We start from the raw sequence: 22,129 nt of genomic DNA on the forward strand, positions 1-22,129 counted from the left end.
TATAAATACAGTAGACATGATAAGCCCTATATGTAGACAAAGAAAGAGAGAGCAACATATTGCATTATTTATTATTAATATTATTATTATTATTTATTTACTGTGCACTATATTGGTTAAAAAAAATATTGAACATTTCTATTTTACATTTATTTAAATATAATGTAATGAAATACATGCAAAGAAAATCCTACCCAGTTAAGGTTTTTACAACAATGAAAGACTCCACTGAAGGGTCTTGGAAGCCCCCCCAACCCCCCCCCCCGGTAGATTTTTAATATTGTTTAATCATCATCTTGATGCTAAGTAACCTCACAAAGAGCACATGTGCTCATTTAAAAAGGTCCAAGGGGTCAAACAAACAGGTTGAAAAAGTGCGATTTGCATTCCTAATTTATGCAATGCACTTGAATCACTAATCTGAAGACGGTTGTATCTCTATATTATAATCCGTTGCGCGCATTTAATAAATTTGGAATCTAAAGGATGATTGCCTCCCAAATATTTACCTCTACATTACATCCATGTCGTTTTTAATAGTGAATACTTTCCGATATTTATGGATGTTATGGTTTGAATGTCTATTACATTATGCATTAAATGCTATGCAAATGTTCAGCATTAAATGGGTTAAGTTAAAACAGTGCTGGATTTAATGGATTCTAAAGCATTTAGATCTACCTAATTTTCCTTAGATAATCACTGTGGAATTACTGTTTTAAGGAGATTAGTACTAGAGTATTAAACAGTGAAACACATGTTTGTTATGTTCATTGCTTTCCCCTGATACTAGAGCTACACTAAAATCCCATAATATTAGCTGAACGGCATACTGTATATGTCAACAGTCTGCATTTGAGGCTTTATATATTAGTTTTCTAAACATTCCAGGGAGGGATATTAAAAAGAAAAGGAAAGGAAAACAAAGGGATATTAAAAGGGATATTAAAAAAAGGGAATATTAATTTTTTTCTTGCAAAATATTGCTTTGATATTAAAAAATGTGAAAACAATAACAGAAGGGGATTGTTTGTCTCCCTTCTTTGAAAAGTGTGAATTTCGTTTTTTGATGTGACGTGTGTCAACATAAGAGAAATTGGAACAAAGTGTATTGGTTATGTGATCGACACGTACAGTTTCGTGTTCCCAATTTTGCAGATATTCTGATGGGTCGTTAGAATGGGATGCATGTTCGTATACTTGAATTTGGGTCCATAAGAAATTCTTAAGGAAATATGAATTTAAAAAAATGAGTATTTTTGATGGGACCCTTCATGGTTTGGGATAAGATCATCAGCCATTATATGCCACATAAGATTTTTACTAATATTTGTAGGAATTGTGATACCTGCAGTTGAAAATACATTGAAAACTATAAAATTATGGTGTTAAACCCCACTTAATTGATTGGAAATGTTTATAATACTCTGCAGACCATTGAGTACACACGTCGCCCATCTAAAGTACCCTAGTGGGGATGTCTACTGTGGAAATTACTATATAATTAGAAGGATTCCCCAATAACAAGCTAATTGCTCCTCCAGTCTTTGACAGGACTAGTATTTCTGTCAAGACGCAGAGGCACATTCCTCAGAGGAGATTCCTTGACTGCATTCAAGGGAACCTATCACCAGAAAAAATGCTATTAACCAGCAGATATGGGCCCCGTGCAGAGCCAGTGACTGTCAGTGCTGGGACTGCGATTACAGCCACTGCTCTGTATACTCAGAGCGGTGACTAAACTCGCGCCGATTCCGCACTGTGACTGAACCTGGAACACTGCCTAGGAGAATAAAGCTAATTTTCTCCCAGCAGCGTTAGGGTACGTACAGGCTCCGGGCAGGTTAGTGACGCTATTAACCTGCAGATTAACCCAACATCTGCAGGTTAGTGATGTTTTTTTCTGCTTGCAGGTTCCCTTTAAGTGGTGTTTGTCACTTAATGAAAATCATATATTGTACTTCAGCAACACCAGTTTTAATGAATTCTCCCCTTTGTAGTGACTGTTGCTAGTCCTTAGGCAAATAGATGATGTTACTGAACAACGGGCCTCATAGGGTGTTAGGGGTTGAGTTCTCGCCTCTGCACAGGGGGAATCTTGAACCATGTCCACTGCGGTCTCCCATTCTTCTCCAGCCACAGTGGAGCCTGCTCAGAGGAGACGTCGGTCCCAGCGTCTGGCTCAGCCTGATACGGTGCGGATGGTTTCTGTTGCCTTTCCAGGCTCAGCCACTATTGCCAGTACTGGTCAGCGGCGAGCAGACATCTCTGGGACTAAGTCCTGCTTTTTCCCTTTTGAGCATGCCCAGGGTAAGTCCTCTCTTTTAAGGTCGGGAGTCACATGCTCAGGTACTACAGCAGCTCCCATTGGTCCTCTAGGAAGGTCCTGAAGTGGCTCAGGTACTGTAGCAACTCCCATTGGTCCTCTAGGAAGGTCCTGTAGTTGCTGCAGCTATAAAAGGTTTGCATGGCCGCACGTCCATGCGCTAGTATCAACTAAGTTATGTGCTCTGCGCCAGTGTGGTCATATGTATGTGGTTTCAGTATTCGGCTGAAAAAAGCCCCTAGAATACCGGCACCTGCGGTGAGTAGTTTTGCATGTGCTATTCTGACTGCATGACCACTGTTCGCTCTATTTGGTTGATGTGTTCCTCTGTGAGGTTAACAGGACACAGGGTTCTCTAGTCTTAAATGACTCTGTGAAGTAACAGAGTTCACTTATACCGCCATATAGTACCGTCAGTTAATAGCAGCGGGTTTTACTCCTGCACGGTGGACCCCGGGTTGCGAACGCACTTATTACTCTATAAATATATATTTGGTGCATTCCGCCAAACCCTAACATAGGGTTTGCTAGAAATGACAATCCTTTTAATATTTTTCTTGCTGGAAATACATTTTTCATATTTTCCTTTTTACTTGCTTGCTTTTCATAATCCTGTGATTATTGTGCTCATACCTTGGCTATACCCTTCTATCTAATAAAAGTGCAGGTTATATTCCAGTTTTGGGCAAGATTCAGAGAAGCCAAGATGTAATATAAAGGAACCTGTCTGCACTCAATTTACCAACTTAGCAATAACTCCAGTAAAAATGCCATTGTACCCAAGATTATGGATTATCTTGTGTTCTCTCTATAAAATAATTTTGTCCTAGACATGAGATACAGAAAGAACAGATGGGATCTCATACAGATGTAAGCAAGTACTATGTATAGAGATGGCACTATAAGCAATCGAAAGCACACCGTGATGACTGTGCTATTTGAAAAAAATGAAACTGTCCATGCAAAGTAAAGGGGTGGCCATTTTTCCCAAACATAGCAGTAATGCTAAGTTACAGACGCAGTGGGATGTGATGGTTATTTTGGTTCTTCATACATCTTTAAAGAGGTCAACGAGACCTATTCCAAATTATCTTCCAACCCATTATGGCTCACACACAAACTTCAGTCTATTTTACAGAAAACCCTAGATGAGGGTATCATTTCTAATAAGATATTTGATGGGCTCATTAACCCCTTCCCGACCTTTGACGCATACGCTGCGTCATGAAAGTCGGTGCCATTCCGACCCATGATGCAGCATATGCGTCATGGAAAGATCGCGTCCCTGCAGATCGGGTGAAAGGGTTAACTCCCATTTCACCCGATCTGCAGGGACAGGGGGAGTGGTAGTTTAGCCCAGGGGGGGGTGGCTTCACCCCCTCGTGGCTACGATCGCTCTGATTGGCTGTTGAAAGTGAAACTGCCAATCAGAGCGATTTGTAATATTTCACCTAAAAAAATGGTGAAATATTACAATCCAGCCATGGCCGATGCTGCAATATCATCGGCCATGGCTGGACACACTAATGTGCACCCACCCCACTCCTCCGATCGCCCCCCCAGCCCCCCGATCTGTGGTCTGCTCCCCTCGGTCCTGTGCTCCGCTCCCCCGTCCTCCTGCCCGCTCCCCCCGTGCTCCAATCACACCCCCCGTGCTCCAATCAAACCCCCCCACACTCCGATCCCCCCCCCCGCACAGCGATCCCCCCCGCACAGCGATTCCCCCCCGCACAGCGATTCCCCCACCCGTGCTCCGATCCACCCGCCCGCACAGTGATCCCCCACTCCGTGCTCCAATCCACCCCCCCGTGTTCCGATCCACCCCCCCCGTGCTCCGACGCCCCCCCGTGCCCTGATCTCCCCCCCCTTATACTCACCTGGCCTCCCGGGGACCGTCCGTCTTCTTTCCTGGGCGCCGCCATCTTCCAAAATGGCGGGCGCATGTGCAGTGCGCCCGCCGAATCTGCCGACCGCCAGATTCGTTCCAGAGTGAATTTTGATCACTGAGATAGGTTATATCTCAGTGATCAAAATAAAAAAAAAAAGTAAATGACCCCCCCCCCCTTTGTCACCCCCATAGGTAGGGACAATAAAAAAAATATTTTTTTTTTTTTCCACTAAGGTTGGGGTAAGAACTAGGGTTAGGGTTAGGGGTAGGGTTTGGGGTAGGGTTAGGGGTAGAGGTAGGGTTAGGGGTAGGGGTAGGGTTAGGGTTAGGGTTTCGGTATGTGCACACGTATTCTGGTCCTCTGCGGATTTTTCCGCTGCGGATTTGATAAATCCGCAGTGCTAAACCGCTGTGGATTTATGGCGGATTTACCATGTTTTTTCTGCGCATTTCAATGCGGTTTTACAACAGCGATTTTCTATTTGAGCAGTTGTAAAACCGCTGCGGAATCCGCACAAAGAAGTGACATGCTGCGGAATGTAAACCGCTGCGTTTCCGTGCAGTTTTTCTGCAGCATGTGTACAGCGATTTTTGTTTCCCATGGGTTTGCATTGAACTGTAAACTCATGGGAAACTGCTGCGGATCCACAGCGTTTTCCGCAGCGTGTGCACATACCTTTAGAATTAGGCTATGTGCACACGGTGCGGATTGGCCGCTGCGGATCCGCAGCAGAGTTCCATCAGGTTTACAGTACCATGTAAACATATGGAAAGCCAAATCCGCTGTGCCCATGGTGCGGAAAATACCGCGCGGGAACGCTGCGTTGTATTTTCCGCAGCATGTCAATTCTTTGTGCGGATTCCGCAGCGTTTTACACCTGTTCCTCAATAGGAATCCGCAGGTGAAATCCGGACAAAAAACACTGGAAATCCGCGGTAAATCCGCAGGTAAAACGCAGTGCCTTTTACCTGCGGATTTTTCAAAAATGGTGTTGAAAAATCTCATACGAATCCGCAACGTTGGCACATAGCCTTAGGGCTAGGGTTGGGTTGGAATTAGGGTTGTGGTTAGGGTTAGGGGTGTGTTGGGGTTACGGGTGTGTTGGGGTTAGGGTTGTGATTAGGGTTACGGCTACAGTTGGGATAAGGGTTAGGGGTGTGTTGGAGTTAGAATTGAGGGGTTTCCACTGTTTAGGCACATCAGGGGGTCTCCAAACGCAACATGGCGCCACCATTGATTCCAGCCAATCTTGTATTCAAAAAGTTAAATGGTGCTCCCTCACTTCCGAGCCCCGACGTGCACCCAAACAGTGGTTTACCCCCACATATGGGGTACCAGCATACTCAGGACAAACTGCGCAACAACTACTGGGGTCCAATTTCTTCTGTTACCCTTGTGAAAATAAAGAAATGCTTGCTAAAACATCATTTTTGAGGAAAGAAAAATGATTTTTTATTTTCACGGCTCTGCATTATAAACTTCTATGAAGCACTTGGGGGTTCAAAGTGCTCACCACACATCTAGATAAGTTCCTTTCTGGGTCTAGTTTCCAAAATGGGGTCACTTGTGGGGGATTTCTACTGTTTAGGCACATCAGGGGCTCTGCAAACGCAACGTGACGCCCGCAGAGCATTCCATCAAAGTCTGCATTTCAAAACGTCACTACTTCAATTCCGAGCCCTGGCATGTGCCCAAACAGTAGTTTACCCCCACATATGGGGTATCATCGTACTCAGGAGAAACTGGACAACAAATATTGGGGTCAAATTTCTCCTGTTACCCTTGGGAAAATTAAAAAATTCTGGGCTAAATAATTATTTTTGAGGAAAGAAAACGTATTTATTATTTTCACGGCTCTGCATTATAAACTTCTGTGAAGCACTTGGGGGTTCAAAGTGCTCACCACACATCTAGATAAGTTCCTTTCGGGGTCTAGTTTCCAAAATGGGGTCACTTGTGGGGGGTTTCTACTGTTAAGCCACATCAGGGGCTCTGCAAACGCAACGTGACGCCCGCAGAGCATTCCATCAAAGTCTGCATTTCAAAACGTCACTACTTCAATTCCGAGCCCCGGCATGTGCCCAAACAGTGGTTTACCCCCACATATGGGGTATCAGCGTACTCAGGAGAAACTGGACAACAACTTTTGGGGTCAAATTTCTCCTGTTACCCTTTGTAAAATAAAAAATTGCAGGCTAAAAGATCATTTTTGAGAAAATAATTTTTTTTTTTTTATTTTCATGGCTCTGCGTTATAAACTTCTGTGAAGCACTTGGGGGTTCAAAGTCCTCACCACACATCTAGATTAGTTCCTTTGGGGTCTAATTTCCAAAATGGGGTCATTTCTGGGGGATCTCCAATGTTTAGGCACACAGGGGCTCTCCAAACGTGACATGGTGTCCGCTAATGATTGGAGCTAATTTTCCATTTAAAAAGCCAAATGGCGTGCCATCCCTTCTGAGCCCTGCCGTGTGCCCAAACAGTGGTTTACCCCCACATATGGGGTATCGGCATACTCAGGACAAACTTGACAACAATATTTGTGGTCCAATTTCTCCTATTATCCTTGGCAAAATAGGAAATTCCAGGCTAAAAAATCATTTTTGAGGAAAGAAAAATTATTTTTTTATTTTCATGGCTCTGCGTTATAAACTTCTGTGAAACACCTGGGGGTTTAAAGTGCTCAATATGCATCTAGATAAGTTCCTTGGGGGGTCTAGTTTCCAAAATGGGGTCACTTGTGGGGGAGCTCCAATGCATAGGCACACAGGGGCTCTCCAAACGCGACATGGTGTCCGCTAACAATTGGAGCTAATTTTCCATTCAAAAAGTCAAATGGCGCGCCTTCCCTTCCGAGCCCTGCCGTGTGCCCAAACAGTGGTTTACCCCCACATATGAGGTATCGGCGTACTCGGGAGAAATGGCCCAACAAATTTTATGATCCATTTTATTCTACTGCCCATGTTAAAATGAAAAAATTAAGGCGAAAATAATTTTTTTGTGAAAAAAAAGTACTTTTTCATTTTTACAGATCAATTTGTGAAGCACCTGAGGGTTTAAAGTGCTCACTAGGCATCTAAATAAGTTCCTTGGGGGGTCTCGTTTCCAAAATGGGGTCACTTGTGGGGGAGCGCCAATGTTTAGGCACACAGGAGCTCTCCAAACGCGACATGGTGTCCGCTAACGATGGAAATAATTTTTCATTCAAAAAGTCAAATGGCGCTCCTTCCCTTCCGAGCCTTACCATGTGCCCAAACAGTGGTTTACCCCCACATATGAGGTATCGGCGTACTCAGGAGAAATTGCCCAACACATTTTAGGATCCATTTTATCCTGTTGCCCATGTGAAAATGAAAAAATTGAGGCTAAAAGAATTTTTTTGTGAAAAAAAAGTACTTTTTCATTTTTACGGATCAAATTGTGGGGGTTCAAAGTGCTCACTATGCATCTAGATAAGTTACTTGGGGCGTCTAGTTTCCAAAATGGGGTCACTTGTGAGGGAGCTCCAATTTTTAGGCACACGGGGGCTCTCCAAACGTGACATGGTGTCCGCTAAAGAGTGGAGCCAATTTTTGATTCAAAAGTCAAATGGCGCTCCTTCCTTTCCAAGCCCTGCCGTGCGCCCAAACAGTGGTTTACCCCCACATATGAGGTATCAGCGTACTCAGGACAAATTGGACAACAACCTTCGTGGTTCAGTTTCTCCTTTTACCATTGGGAAAATAAAAAAATTGTTGCTAAAAGATAATTTTTGTGACTAAAAAGTTAAATGTTCATTTTTTCCTTCCATGTTGCTTCTGCTGCTGTGAAGCACCTGAAGCGTTAATAAACTTTTTGAATGTGGTTTTAAGTACCTTGAGGGGTGCAGTTTTTAGAATGGTGTCACTTTTGGGTATTTTCAGCCATATAGACCCCTCAAACTGACTTCAAATGTGAGGTGGTCCCTAAAAAAAATGGTTTTGTAAATTTCGTTGTAAAAATGACAAATCGCTGGTCAAATTTTAACCCTTATAACTTCCTAACAAAAAAAAATTTTGTTTCCAAAATTGTGCTGATGTAAAGTAAACATGTGGGAAATGTTATTTATTAACTATTTTGTGTCACATATCTCTCTGGTTTAACAGAATGAAAATTCAAAATGTGAAAATTGCGAAATTTTCAAAATTTTCGCCAAATTTCTGTTTTTATCACAAATAAACGCAGAATTTATTGACCTAAATTTACCACTAACATGAAGCCCAATATGTCACGAAAAAACAATCTCAGAACCGCTAGGATCCGTTGAAGCGTTCCTGAGTTATTACCTCATAAAGGGACACTGGTCAGAATTGCAAAAAACGGCAAGGTCTTTAAGGTCAAAATAGGCTGGGTCATGAAGGGGTTAACAGCTGTCCCAAAATTTCTACCTTTTACCTATTACTCAAAGTGCCAAAAGATCCAATCAATCCTCCTGGTCGTCCCATCGTTTCTGGGATTGGGGGATTACGTGACCCTGTTTGCAAATTCATTGAATTGTACCTCAAACCCTTTGTCGACAATTTACCATAATTTGTCCAGGATAAAACTGATGTTCTATCCAAGATTGATGGTATATCATTGTAGTCTGCCATGTGGCTGGTCACAGCTAACGTTGAAGCTCTATACCTGCATTTCCCACTCTGATGAGCTGAGTGCAATCTGCTTATTCCTGGGGATTACAAACTAGGAGGGTCAACTGTGAACTGATTCTAGAGGTTTTAGACTTAATTTTAATGCAAAACATCTTTGTGCTTAAAGACAGATTCTTTCTTCAGAGACAAGGCACTGTGATGGGGCGGCCTGTGCCCCATCTTATGTCAATTTGTTCCTTGGGTATTGGGAACCTACCATCTTTCATGGAGACAGGGCCCAGGACACAGACTATGCTAAGTTTTGGTTAGGATACAATGATGACCTCCTGATTATCTAGCAGGGCATGGAGGCTGACCTGGCCAGATTCATGGAGGGCCTTAATCTCACCCCATTTAACATCAAACTTACCTTTTAAAGCTAGTCAATGTAAAATTGCATTTCTTGACGTCTCCTTGGAAGTAGGACTTAGTGGCGTATTATACACTGATGTATATTGTAAAGAAATATCGGTTAATTTCTTAGCTAACACATATTGTCCCAGTTGGCCAGTTCCTTAGGATGAAGCAGATTTGTTCCACCACTAAGAGATTCAAACATCAAGCATCTGAATTGAAATTCAGATTTCAACAAAGAAGGTACAGTAACCAATCTATTAAGAAAATTTGCATTTGGGCAAGAAAATATATCAGTTGCTATTCACGTAAGATGTGAAGTTAGGTTCATTTCTACACATATCTGCCAGTGGAGAAAGATTCAAAGGATTTTATGCAAACACTGGTCAATATTACAAACTGACCCCATTTTGGAAATCACAACTGCCAGAAAAACCCAGATTGATGGCCAGGATGGGTAGGAATTTGAAAGACATGCTGGTACAGAGCAACTATGTTGCTAAGGATGGCAACCCTCTAGTTCTGCCTGTGAGTAGACCTAGGAGGGGCTTCTATCCTTGTGGGATATGTTTGGTATGTGATAACATGACCAGGAGTACCTATTTCTTTACATCTGATGGGCAAAATCTATTTCCAATCAAAAGCTACATGTCTTGTAGTTCCAGTTTTGTTGTTTATTATATCACTTGTGCATGCTCAAAAATATGTGTTGGTCTCACTTCATGACAATTATGGGTGAGAGTAAGAGAGCACATGCACGACATAGCAAATGAACAAAAGGTGGAAGATGTGACAACATTAAAAGACATTTTAGGGTCCACCATGACTGTGACCCAAGGAGTTTATAGGTACATGGCATTGATTGTTTACACGGTGGGATTAGAGGTGGCAACTTAAAATGATCCTTGGCACAATTGGAATGCCATTGGTTTGTCATCCTAGATACCATGACACCCAATATTCTTAGTGAAAAGCTGAATTTTCTTCCATTCCTCTAGGTGGAGTATGAATTGATATAAATTTATCCAATGCATTTTTCCTGATATCCCTATTTTTGGTTTTAATTTTTTGTTGTCCATTTTTTTCAGTTATTTAAATGAAGATATCCAGTTATTGCCATTTGTGCAACTGCATATGGCTACAAGATATCACCATCTCCTAGATCAGCATCAAGTCTTATCATCAAATTATTGTATTCTCAAAAAATTATATTATATCACCTTTACTCATAATATTTTGTTTACTTATTTTTTACACATTGTATTTCCAATAAGTTTTTGAGATCATATTATTCACCTTTGATTAACTTAATTTTTTTGCTTATTCTTTCTTTTTTTCATTGATTGTTGTTATGTTGTGCTTCCTCCTATGCACACTTTTTTTGATTATTCACATATTCACTTAACTGTATTAAAGAATTATTACTTTTCTGATCAGTCACAACATGGCCACTTGCAGTAGGCTTCTGGAAAATGTCAACCAGCTCGCACATGCTCTGTGTGACGTTACACACTGTCCCATCCCAACCGGACTCCAATGAACGTAATGTGATGGCTATGTCCGGGGTGGGCCGCACATCACATGTGCCAACATGCTGACTCATTACAGCACCATCTTTAAAAAGGCAGACAGGACATCAGCTGCTCATATACCTGTTGAAAAAGCCAACGTGAAACGCACGTCCGGGGCGACCCTTGGTAATTTCTTGTTTGTGCACATGCACTATACAAATGAGCGAGTGTTACTAAATAAGAGCCATCTATTATCAATTCAATTCAAATTCAATTCAATTCATAATTATTATTATTAATTATTATTATAGTGCCATTTATTCCATGACGCTTTACATGTGAGGAGTAGTGTTGAGCATTCCGATACCGCAAGTATCGGGTATCGGCCGATACCCGATACTTGCGGTATCGGAATTCCGATACCGAGATCCGATACTTTTGTGATATCGGGTATCGGTATCGGATCAATAGGGATGTGTAAAATAATTAAAATAAAAAATATTGATATGCTCACCTCTCCGGCGGCCCCTGGACATCACGCTGCTAACCGGGAGGCTTCTTTGTTTAAAATGCGCGCCTTTAGGACCTGCGAATGACGTCCCGGCTTCTGATTGGTCGCGTGCCGCCCATGTGACCGGCACGCGACCAATCAGAAGCCGCGACGTCATTCTCATTCACAAAACTCCTAATTCTAGGAATTAAGGACCTGCGAATGACGTCGCAGCTTCTGATTGGTCGCGTGTCGGTCACATGGGCGGCACGCGACCAATCAGAAGCCGGGACGTCATTCGCAGGTCCTAAAGGCGCGCATTTTAAACAAAGAAGCCTCCCGGTTAGCAGCGTGATGTCCAGGGGCTGCCGGAGAGGTGAGTATATCAATATTTTTTATTTTAAATCTTTATTTTACACATCCCTATGGATCCCAGGGCCTGAAGGAGAGTTTCCTCTCCTTCAGACCCTGGGAACCATGAGAATACCTTCCGATACTTGATGTCCCATTGACTTGTATTGGTATCGGATATCGGTATCGGCGATATCCGATATTTTTCGGGTATCGGCCGATACTATCCGATACCGATACTTTCAAGTATCGGACGGTATCGCTCAACACTAGTGAGAAGGGGTATACATAATAAAAATAGGTCCAAAAATCTTGAACAATATGAGTCACAACTGGTACAGGAGGAGAGAGGACCCTGCCCGCGAGGGCTCACAATCTACAAGGGATGGGTGAGGATACAATAGTTGAGGGTAGAGCTGGTCGTGGAGTGGTTTGGTCGATCGGTGGTCACTGCAGGTTGTAGGCTTGTCGGAAGAGGTGAGTCTTCAGCTTCTTTTTGAAGGTTTCGATGGTAGGTGAGAGTCTGATATGTTGTGGTAGAGAGTTCCAGAGTAGGGGTGATGCGCGAGAGAAATCTTGTATGTGATTGTGGGATGAGGAAATAAGAGGGGCGTAGAGAAGGAGATCTTGTGAGGATCGGAGGTTGCATGCAGGAGACTACCGGGAGATGGAGTCACAGATATATGGAGGAGACAGGTTGTGGATGGCTTTGTATGTCATGGTGAGGCTTTTGTACTGGAGTTTCTGGGTAATGGGGAGCCAGTGAAGGGATTGACAGAGGGGAGAGGGCGGGGAATAGCAGGGGGACAGGTGGATTAGTTGGGCAGCTGAGTTTAGAATAGATTGGAGGGGTGCGAGAGTGTTCGAGGGGAGGCCACAGAGCAGGAGGTTACAGGTAGTCGAGGCGGGAGATGATGAGAGCATGGACTAGGGTTTTTGCAGATTCTTGGTTTAGGAAAGTACGGATCCTTGAAATATTTTTGAGTTGAAGGCGGCAGGAAGTGGAAAGGGCTTGGATATGTGGTTTGAAGGAGAGAGCAGTGTCAAGGACTACCCCGAGACAGCGAGCTTGTGGGACTGGGGAGAGTGGGCAGCCGTTTACTATAATGGATAGGTTCGTTGGGGGGGTCGCGTGAGATGGGGGAAAGACAATGAATTCTGTTTTGTCCATGTTAAGTTTTAGAAATCTAGCGGAGAAGGAGGATGAAATACCGGATATACATTGATGGATTCTAGTTAGTAGGGTGGTGATATCTGGTCCAGAGATGCAGATCTGTGTGTCGTCAGCATAGAGATGATACTGAAAACTGTGAGATTCTATGAGCTGTCCCAGGCCAAAAGTGTAAATGGAGAAGAGCAGGGGCCCTAGAACTGAACCTTGCGGGACTCCGACAGATAGGGGCGAGGTGAGGAAGTGGTGTGTGAATGGGAGACGCTGAATGTTCGGTCAGTTAGGAATGACGAGATCCAGGATAGGGCCAAGTCTGTGATGCCAAGGGATGAGAGGATCTGTAGTAATGGGGAATGGTCCACTGTGTCAAAGGCAGATGACAGGTCCAGGAGGAGGAGGATACAGTAGTGTCGCTTGTAGGGTTGAGCGAAACGGGTCGAACATTTTCAAAAGTCTCCGACTTTTGACAAAGTCGGGTTTCATGAAACCCGATCCGACCCCTGTGCGGGGTCGGCCATGCGGTACGCGACTTTCGCGCCAAAGTCGCGTTTCAATAACGCGAAAAGCGCCATTTCTCAGCCAATGAAGGTAAACGCAGAGTGTGGGCAGCGTGATGACATAGGTCCTGGTCACCACCATCTTAGAGAAGGGCATTGCAGTGATTGGCTTGCTGTCCGCGGCGTCACAGGGGCTATAAAGGGGCGTTCCCGCCGACCGCCATGTTACTGCTGCTGATCTGAGCCTAGGGAGAGGTTGCTGCCGCTTCGTCAGAAGCAGGGATAGCGTTAGGCAGGGTCCATTAACCACCAAACCGCTTGTGCTGTAGCGATTTCCACTGCCCAACACCACTTTCGGTGTGCAGGGACAGTGGAAGCTACATTTTTTTTTTTTTCCCCTCAGCGCTGTAGCTCATTGGGCTGCCCTAGAAGGCTCCCTGATAGCTGCATTGCTGTGTGTACGCCGCTGTGCAAACCAACTGCTTTTTTCAAAGCACAAATCCTCTTGTTCCTTCCTTTCTGCACAGCTATCTTGTTTGTTTGTCCACACTTTTTATTTAATTTGTGCATCAGTCCACTCCTTATTGCTGCCTGCCATACCTGGCTGAGATTACTGCAGGGAGATAGTAATTGAAGGACAGTTCCTTTTTTTTTTTTTTTTTTTTGTGGGAGATTAAGATTGGCATTTCTGCTAGAGTGCCATCCCTGTCTGTGTCATCTCTCACTCAGTGGGCCATAGAAAGCCTATTTATTTTTTTGCTTGATTTGGGTTCTAAAATCTACCTGAAAAAATCACTACATCAATCAGTGGGAGAAAAATATTGGCCTCAGGGCTTGTGTGCCACTCCTTACTCCTGTGTGTGCCATCTCTCAGTGGGCCATAGAAAGCCTATTTATTTTTTTGCTTGATTTGGGTTCCAAAATCTACCTGAAAAAATCAATAAATCAATCAGTGGGAGATTAATATTGGCCTTTGGGCTTGTGTGCCAGTCCTAAGCGTGCCATCTCTCTCTCTCAGATAGTGGGCCATAGAAAGCCTATTTATTATTTTTTTTATTGGGTTTATAAATTTTCCCTGGAAAAAAAAAAAAAAAGTGGGAGATTAATATTGGCCTCTGGGCTTGTGTGCCAGTCCTGAGCGTGCCATCTCTCTCACAAATAGTGGGCCATAGAAAGCCTATTTATTTTTTTGGTTGATTTGGGTTCTAAATTCTACCTGAAAAAATCAATAAATCAATCAGTGGGAGATAAATATTGGCCTCTGGGCTTGTGTGCCACTCCTGACTCCTGTGTGCGTCCTCTCTCACTCAGTGGGCCCTAGAAAGCCTATTTTTTGTTTTATTTGTTTTCTAAATTCTCCCTGAAAAAATCATTTTATTTTATTTGGTTTCTAAATTATTCCTGAAAAAAATCATTTTTTTTGTATTTTTTTTTTCTAAAGTCTCCCTGAAAAAAAAAAAAAACAACAAATCAGTGGGAGATTAATATTGCCCTCTCTGCTTGTGTGCCAGTCTTGACTCCTGGGTGTGCCATCTCTCTCTCTCCAATTGTGGGCCATAGAAAGCCTATTAATTTTTTTGCTTGATTTGGGTTCCAAAATCTACCTGAAAAAATCACTAAATCAATCAGTGGGAGATAAATATTGGCCTCTGGGCTTGTGTGCCACTCCTGACTCCTGTGTGTGTCCTCTCTCACTCACTGGGCCCTAGAAAGGCTATTTTATGTTTTATTTGTTTTCTAAATTCTCCCTGAAAAAATCATTTCATTTTATTTGGTTTATAAATTCTTCCTTAAAAAATCATTTTTTTTTTTTTTTTTTTTTTTCTAAAGTCTACTTTTTAAAAAAAAAAACACAAATCAGTGGGAGATTAATATTTACATTTGCGCTTCAGTGACAGTCCTGCGTGTGTGGCATCTCTCTCATTTGTTGCCACCAACAACAGAGTGTGTAACATTGTGCCTGATTTTCGTTGTGGTCTCACCCACCTGTAAGGGGGTAGCTAAATCATACTGAAGTTATAGCTCACCGTGTAAGTTGTGTGACTGCAACAAATACCGTTAGTTTGGTAACGTTTTTAAAACAATGAGGAAGTCTGGTGGAAGAGGTCGTGGCCGGGGGCGTTCATTGTCAGCTGGTAATGAGGGTAGTGGTAGTGGTGGAGCATCAGGTGGTCGTGGGAAAAAAAATATTGCACCTAAGTCGGGAGCTGTGGAGCCAGGTTCGTCGTCTGGCTGCACAAGGCCTCGAACGCTCCCTTTTCTGGGAGTAGGAAAACCGCTTTTAAAGCCGGAGCAGCAAGAGCAAGTTTTGGCTTATCTTGCTGACTCAGCCTCTAGCTCTTTTGCCTCCTCTCGTGAAACTGGTAAAAGTAAAAGCAGCGCGTCGTTAGTGGATGTTCACGGTCAGGGACAAGTCGCTTCCTTGTCCTCTTCAGCAAAAACAACAACAGAGAAGAATGCAGCAGGCGACACAACGGGTTACTCCATGGAGCTCTTTACACATACCGTCCCTGGCTTAGAAAGTGAAGCAGTTAACAGTCCATGCCCATTACAAGTTGAATCTGACATGGAGTGCACTGATGCACAGCCACAGCCAGACTACTATGCTGGTCCTTTGACTCAGACCACAACATTGCCCTCGCAGGGTGCTGATCAAGAATCAGACCCTGATGAGACTATGTTGCCCCATCACGAACGCTATACCACCGACCGACAAGGTGACACAGACGAAGTTGCACACGAGCTACAAGAAGAGGTAATAGATGACCCAGTTCTTGACCCCGATTGGCAGCCATTGGGGGAACAGGGTGCAGGCGGCAGCAGTTCTGAAGCGGAGGAGGAGGGGCCGCAGCAGGCATCAACATCGCAACAGGTTCCATCTGCCGGGCCCGTATCTTGCCCAAAACGCGTGGCAAAGTCAAAACCTGTTGGAGGACAGCGTGGCCATCCGGTTAAAGCTCAGTCTGCAATGCCTGAAAAGGTATCCGATGCTAGAAAGAGTGCAGTCTGGCATTTTTTTAAACAACATCCAATTGATCAGCGCAAAGTCATCTGTCAAAAATGTTCAACTACCTTAAGCAGAGGGCAGAATCTGAAAAGTCTCAATACAAGTTGCATGCATAGACATTTAACCACCATGCATTTGCAAGCTTGGACTAACTACCAAACGTCCCTTAAGGTTGTAGCACCCTCGGCCAATGAAGCTAGTCATCAACGCAACATTCCTTCCGGCAGTGTAGGGCCACCATTTTCTGCACCACCTGCAGTATCTGTGCAGGTTTCTTTGCCAGGCCAAAGAAGTCAGGGTCAGGGAATCACCAGTTTCGTAGTAGGAAACACTGCATCTAGGGCACCGGCGGCAACAATACCATCTCCCACCGTCTCTCAGTCTGCCATGTCCACCGGCACCCCCGCTAGTTCCATGATCTCCAGCTCTCCAGTCCAGCTCACCCTACATGAGACTATGGTTAGAAAAAGGAAGTACTTAGCCTCGCATCCGCGTGCACAGGGTTTGAACGCCCACATAGCTAGACTAATCTCGTTAGAGATGATGCCCTACCGGTTAGTTGAAAGCGAAGCTTTCAAAGCCCTGATGGACTATGCTGTACCACGCTACGAGCTACCCAGTCGACACTTTTTTTCCAGAAAAGCCATCCCAGCCCTCCACCAGCATGTTAAAGAGCGCATCGTCCATGTACTCAGGCAATCTGTGAGCACAAAGGTGCACCTGACAACAGATGTATGGACCAGTAGGCATGGCCAGGGACGTTACGTGTCCATCACGGCACACTGGGTAAATGTGGTGGATGCAGGGTCCACAGGGGACAGCAAGTTTGGGACAGTTCTGCCTAGCCCATGGTCTAGGAAACAGTTGGCTGTAGCCATTCGCACCCCCTCCTCCTCCTCCTCGTCCTCCTGCAGAAGCGAGACCTCGTCCACAGACCGCAGTCGCACAACCACTCCATCCGCAGCTGCCACTGTTGCACACCAGGTCTCCCATTATGGGGCAGCTACTGGCAAACGTCAGCAGGCTGTATTGGCTATGAAGTGTTTGGGCGACAACAGACACACCGCTGAAGTTCTGTCCGAGTTCTTGCAGAAAGAAACGCAGTCGTGGCTGGGCACTGTAGATCTTGAGGCAGGCAAGGTAGTGAGTGATAACGGAAGGAATTTCATGGCTGCCATCTCCCTTTCCCAACTGAAACACATTCCTTGCCTGGCTCACACCTTAAACCTGGTGGTGCAGTGCTTCCTGAAAAGTTATCCGGGGTTATCCGACCTGCTCCTCAAAGTGCGTGGACTTTGCTCACATATCCGCCGTTCGCCCGTACACTCCAGCCGTATGCAGACCTATCAGCGTTCTTTGAACCTTCCCCAGCATCGCCTAATCATAGACGTTGCAACAAGGTGGAACTCAACACTGCACATGCTTCAGAGACTGTGTGAACAGAGGCGGGCTGTTATGTTTTTGTGGGAGGATACACATACACGGGCAGGCAGTAGGATGGCAGACATGGAGTTGTCAGGTGTGCAGTGGTCGAAGATTCAAGACATGTGTCAAGTCCTTCAGTGTTTTGAGGAATGCACACGGCTGGTTAGTGCAGACAATGCCATAATAAGCATGAGCATCCCCCTAATGCGTCTGCTGATGCAAAGTTTGACGCACATAAAGGATCAGGCGTCTGCAGCTGAGGAAGAAGAAAGCCTTGATGACAGTCAGCCATTGTCTGGCCAGGGCAGTGTACAGGACGAGGTAGCGGGCGAAGAGGAGGAGGAGGACGAGGAGGATGATGGGGATGATTATATTTTTAATGAGGAAGCTTTTCCGGGGCCAGTGGAAATTGTTGGCGCGGCAAGGCCGGGTTCTGGTTTTTGGAGGGACACAAGTGACGTGGATTTGCCTGAAACTGCCCCTCAACCAAGCACAACCACAGATTTGAGAACTGGAACTTTGGCCCACATGGCGGATTATGCCTTACGTATCCTCAAAAGGGACACACGCATAACAAAAATGATGAACGATGACGATTACTGGTTGGCCTGCCTCCTTGATCCTCGCTATAAAGGCAAATTGCAAAATATAATGCCACATGAGAACTTGGAACTAATATTAGCAACCAAACAATCAACTCTTGTTGACCGTTTGCTTCTGGCATTCCCTGCACACAGCGCCCGTGATCGTTCTAACACGAGCTGCAGGGGCCAGCAGACCAGAGGTGTTAGAGGGGCAGAAATCAGAAGTGTCGATGGCCAGAGGGGTTTTCTGACCAGGTTGTGGAGTGATTTTGCTATGACCGCAGACAGGACAGGTACTGCAGCATCAATTCAAAGTGACAGGAGACAACATTTGTCCAGTATGGTTACTAACTATTTTTCATCCCTTATCGACGTTCTCCCTCAACCGTCATTCCCATTTGATTACTGGGCATCCAAATTAGACACCTGGCCAGAATTGGCAGAATATGCATTGCAGGAGCTTGCTTGCCCGGCAGCTAGTGTCCTATCAGAAAGAGTATTCAGTGCTGCAGGTTCAATACTAACAGAAAAAGGACTCGTCTGGCTACCCAAAATGTAGATGATCTAACCTTCATTAAAATGAACCACAACTGGATTTCGAAATCTTTTGCCCCACCTTGCCCGGCTGACACCTAGCTTTCCTATGTAAAGGTCTTGCCTGTGGACTATTCTGAACGACTTTTCCAATCTCGTAATTTGCAGCACCTGATTGTCCAGCATCCGACATGTTAACACCTCCCTAAATGGCCAAAGTCCCCACACGGGGCCGTGGTATCGCCAGTTGGCGCCAGCACCCGTGAGAGTACTGTTTGTCTGAAGAGGTGGGTGTGCCCGCTTTTGGTCGACGGCACTGCCACTAGGTCCCTCATAGTACAATAAAGTGTCTGGCGGTGGTGGTGCGCACCCAACGTCAGACACACCGTTGTAATATGAGGGGCCCTGGGCCTGTACCGCCGGCCACAAGACAGTCCCCCCCCCCAGGTCAAACAGTGCTCTACCACTTGCAAAATTTTCTCTCACAGCTCCACCAATGTTTAGTCTATGCGCTGACATCCTTCAATGCCTGGCACTGTCAATACCATTGTATTGACATTTTTCTTATGTTAGGCCTTCGAAGCCTGTCTGCGGTCACTCCTTCCACTAGGCCTCCACTGACCTGTCTACTGCTGCCCGGGTTCCCCTGGAACCAATTTTAAATTGCCTACAGCCAGCCCAATTTATTATGTTAGGGCTTCGAAGCCTGTCTGCGGTCCCTCCTTCCACTAGGCCTCCACTGACCTGTCTACTGCTGCCCGGTTCCCCTGGAACCAATTTTAAATTGCCTACAGCCAGCCTAATTTATTATGTTAGGGCTTCGAAGCCTGTCTGCGGTCCCTCCTTCCACTAGGCCTCCACTGACCTGTCTACTGCTGCCCGTGTTCCCCTGGAACCAATTGTAAATTGCCTACATCCCAATTTTTGTTATGTTAGGCCTTCGAAGACTGTCTGCGGCCCGTTTTTCCACTACTACTACACTGACCAGGCCACTGCTGCCCGTGTTCCCCTGGAACCAATTTTAAATTGCCTACAGCCAGCCCAATTTATTATGTTAGGTCTTCGAAGCCTGTCTGCGGTCCCTCCTTCCACTAGGCCTCCACTGACCTGTCTACTGCCGCCCGTGTTCCCCTGGAACCAATTGTAAATTGCCTACAGCCAGGCCAATTTATTATGTTAGGGCTTCGAAGCCTGTCTGCGGTCCCTCCTTCCACTAGGCCTCCACTGACCTGTCTACTGCTGCCCGGGTTCCCCTGGAACCAATTTTAAATTGCCTACAGCCAGCCCAATTTATTATGTTAGGGCTTCGAAGCCTGTCTGCGGTCCCTCCTTCCACTAGGCCTCCACTGACCTGTCTACTGCTGCCCGGGTTCCCCTGGAACCAGTTTTAAATTGCCTACAGCCAGCCCAATTTATTATGTTAGGGCTTCGAAGCCTGTCTGCGGTCCCTCCTTCCACTAGGCCTCCACTGACCTGTCTACTGCTGCCCGGGTTCCCCTGGAACCAATTTTAAATTGCCTACAGCCAGCCCAATTTATTATGTTAGGGCTTCGAAGCCTGTCTGCGGTCCCTCCTTCCACTAGGCCTCCACTGACCTGTCTACTGCTGCCCGGGTTCCCCTGGAACCAATTTTAAATTGCCTACAGCCAACCCAAATTATTATGTTAGGGCTTCGAAGCCTGTCTGCGGTCCCTCCTTCCACTAGGCCTCCACTGACCTGTCTACTGCTGCCCGTGTACCCCTTGAACCAACATCAGAAAATATAAAAATAAGTATTTTGCTTATAAAAAAGAAAATACTGGAGAGATATCAAATGCAGACATTTTAACATTAAAAACAAACACATACAACAAAAATCTGATACAGTACTTAAAATGGCCACCAGCTACAATAACTTTCTCCTGCAAGTAGTTAACTGAAAGGTTTTTTCAATTTTAAACACAGATATGGCATCCACCGAGTGTTGTCCTGTCGCGTCTTCTTTATATTATTGCCAAGAAGATGCAAAACAATGAAAATAATAAAATCATTATTTACCAAAAAAATAGAGTAAGTCAAAACCACATTGCAAATAAACATTCATTACAAATAAAGAAGCAGGGCGCGTCCGAGGGTGAGTATATACCTAATAAGAATATAATCACCCTCGGACGCGCCCTGTTTCTTTCCGACAGCCTTCCTTCCTAAGAATCAGCCCTTCCGTGGTGTAGAGAGAGGGTGTGTTACACTCCAAGGTGTTCCCCAGGTTGCCTTTCCTGAGCTTCGATCTTCATGCTCTCGTTTAGTAGTTGTCAGAAAGTAGGCTGCATTAGGCCTACAAAATGGGTATGGGGTGGAGAGAGATGGTGTGTTCCACTCCAAGGTGTTCTCCAGGTTGCCTTTCCTGAGCTTCTATCTTCAGGCTCTCGTTAAATTGTGGTTAAATGGAACAACTGCATTTGGCGTACTAGTTGGTTTGGGGCCTACTAACAGTGTCTGCCGCTCCTTGCTGTTCTCCTGGTTTCCTGTCCTGAAATTCCGTTTTCAGGCGCTCGTTAAGTAGTTGTTAATGTTAGACTGCATTTGGCCTACTAGTTGGGTTGGGGCCTACTATCGGTGTCTGCCACTCCTTGCTGTTCTCCTCCACTGAACAAAGCTGTGCCGCCTGTTTACTACGGTTGCCAATTTTGAACTGCATTTCGACTACTTACTGATTTGGGCCTACTCTCTGTGTCAGCCTCTCATTCCAGTTGTCCTCCACTGCAATGCCCCCTGGTTATTCCTGTGTTACCAATTTTGAACTGCATTTAGCCCACTTTATTATTTGGGCCTATATCTGTGTTTCCTCCTCATCCTGCCCATTGCCCAGCCAGTGATAGATGAGTCTGCTGGTACATTGACCCATAACCCAACATTCCCCGTGCACGCTACACAACAACATTGTGACCCTGCTGAAAGTCAGGTTGCTCTTCCCGCATACCATACCACCTTACACGGGGACAAAGAGGAAGGTGCAGATGAAAGTGCAGGTTCCTTCATCAGGTGGGGGGAGGAATACTAGTTGGCGACGTCACTGGCACAGGGCCTCTCATAGTACGCAAAAGTGTTGCTGCCGGTGGGAGGCGCCCCCGCCGTGCAAACACACCGCTGTACTTTGAGGGGCCCTGTGCCAGTGCCAATGCCAACGAGTGGGCCCCCCCTGCTTGCTCAGGTTCACAGCACTTGCAAAGTTGAAATACTTACCTCTCCCTGCTCCACTGCCGTGACGTGGTCCAGATTTCCTGGGCCCACTAATTACTTGAACCAGCCCTACCCACCACAACTTTAGCCAAATGACCCCCAATTTCAAATGCCTTCCAATT

This window comes from Ranitomeya imitator, chromosome 6, assembly GCF_032444005.1.
Source record: "Ranitomeya imitator isolate aRanImi1 chromosome 6, aRanImi1.pri, whole genome shotgun sequence".
Classification (NCBI taxonomy): domain Eukaryota; kingdom Metazoa; phylum Chordata; class Amphibia; order Anura; family Dendrobatidae; genus Ranitomeya; species Ranitomeya imitator.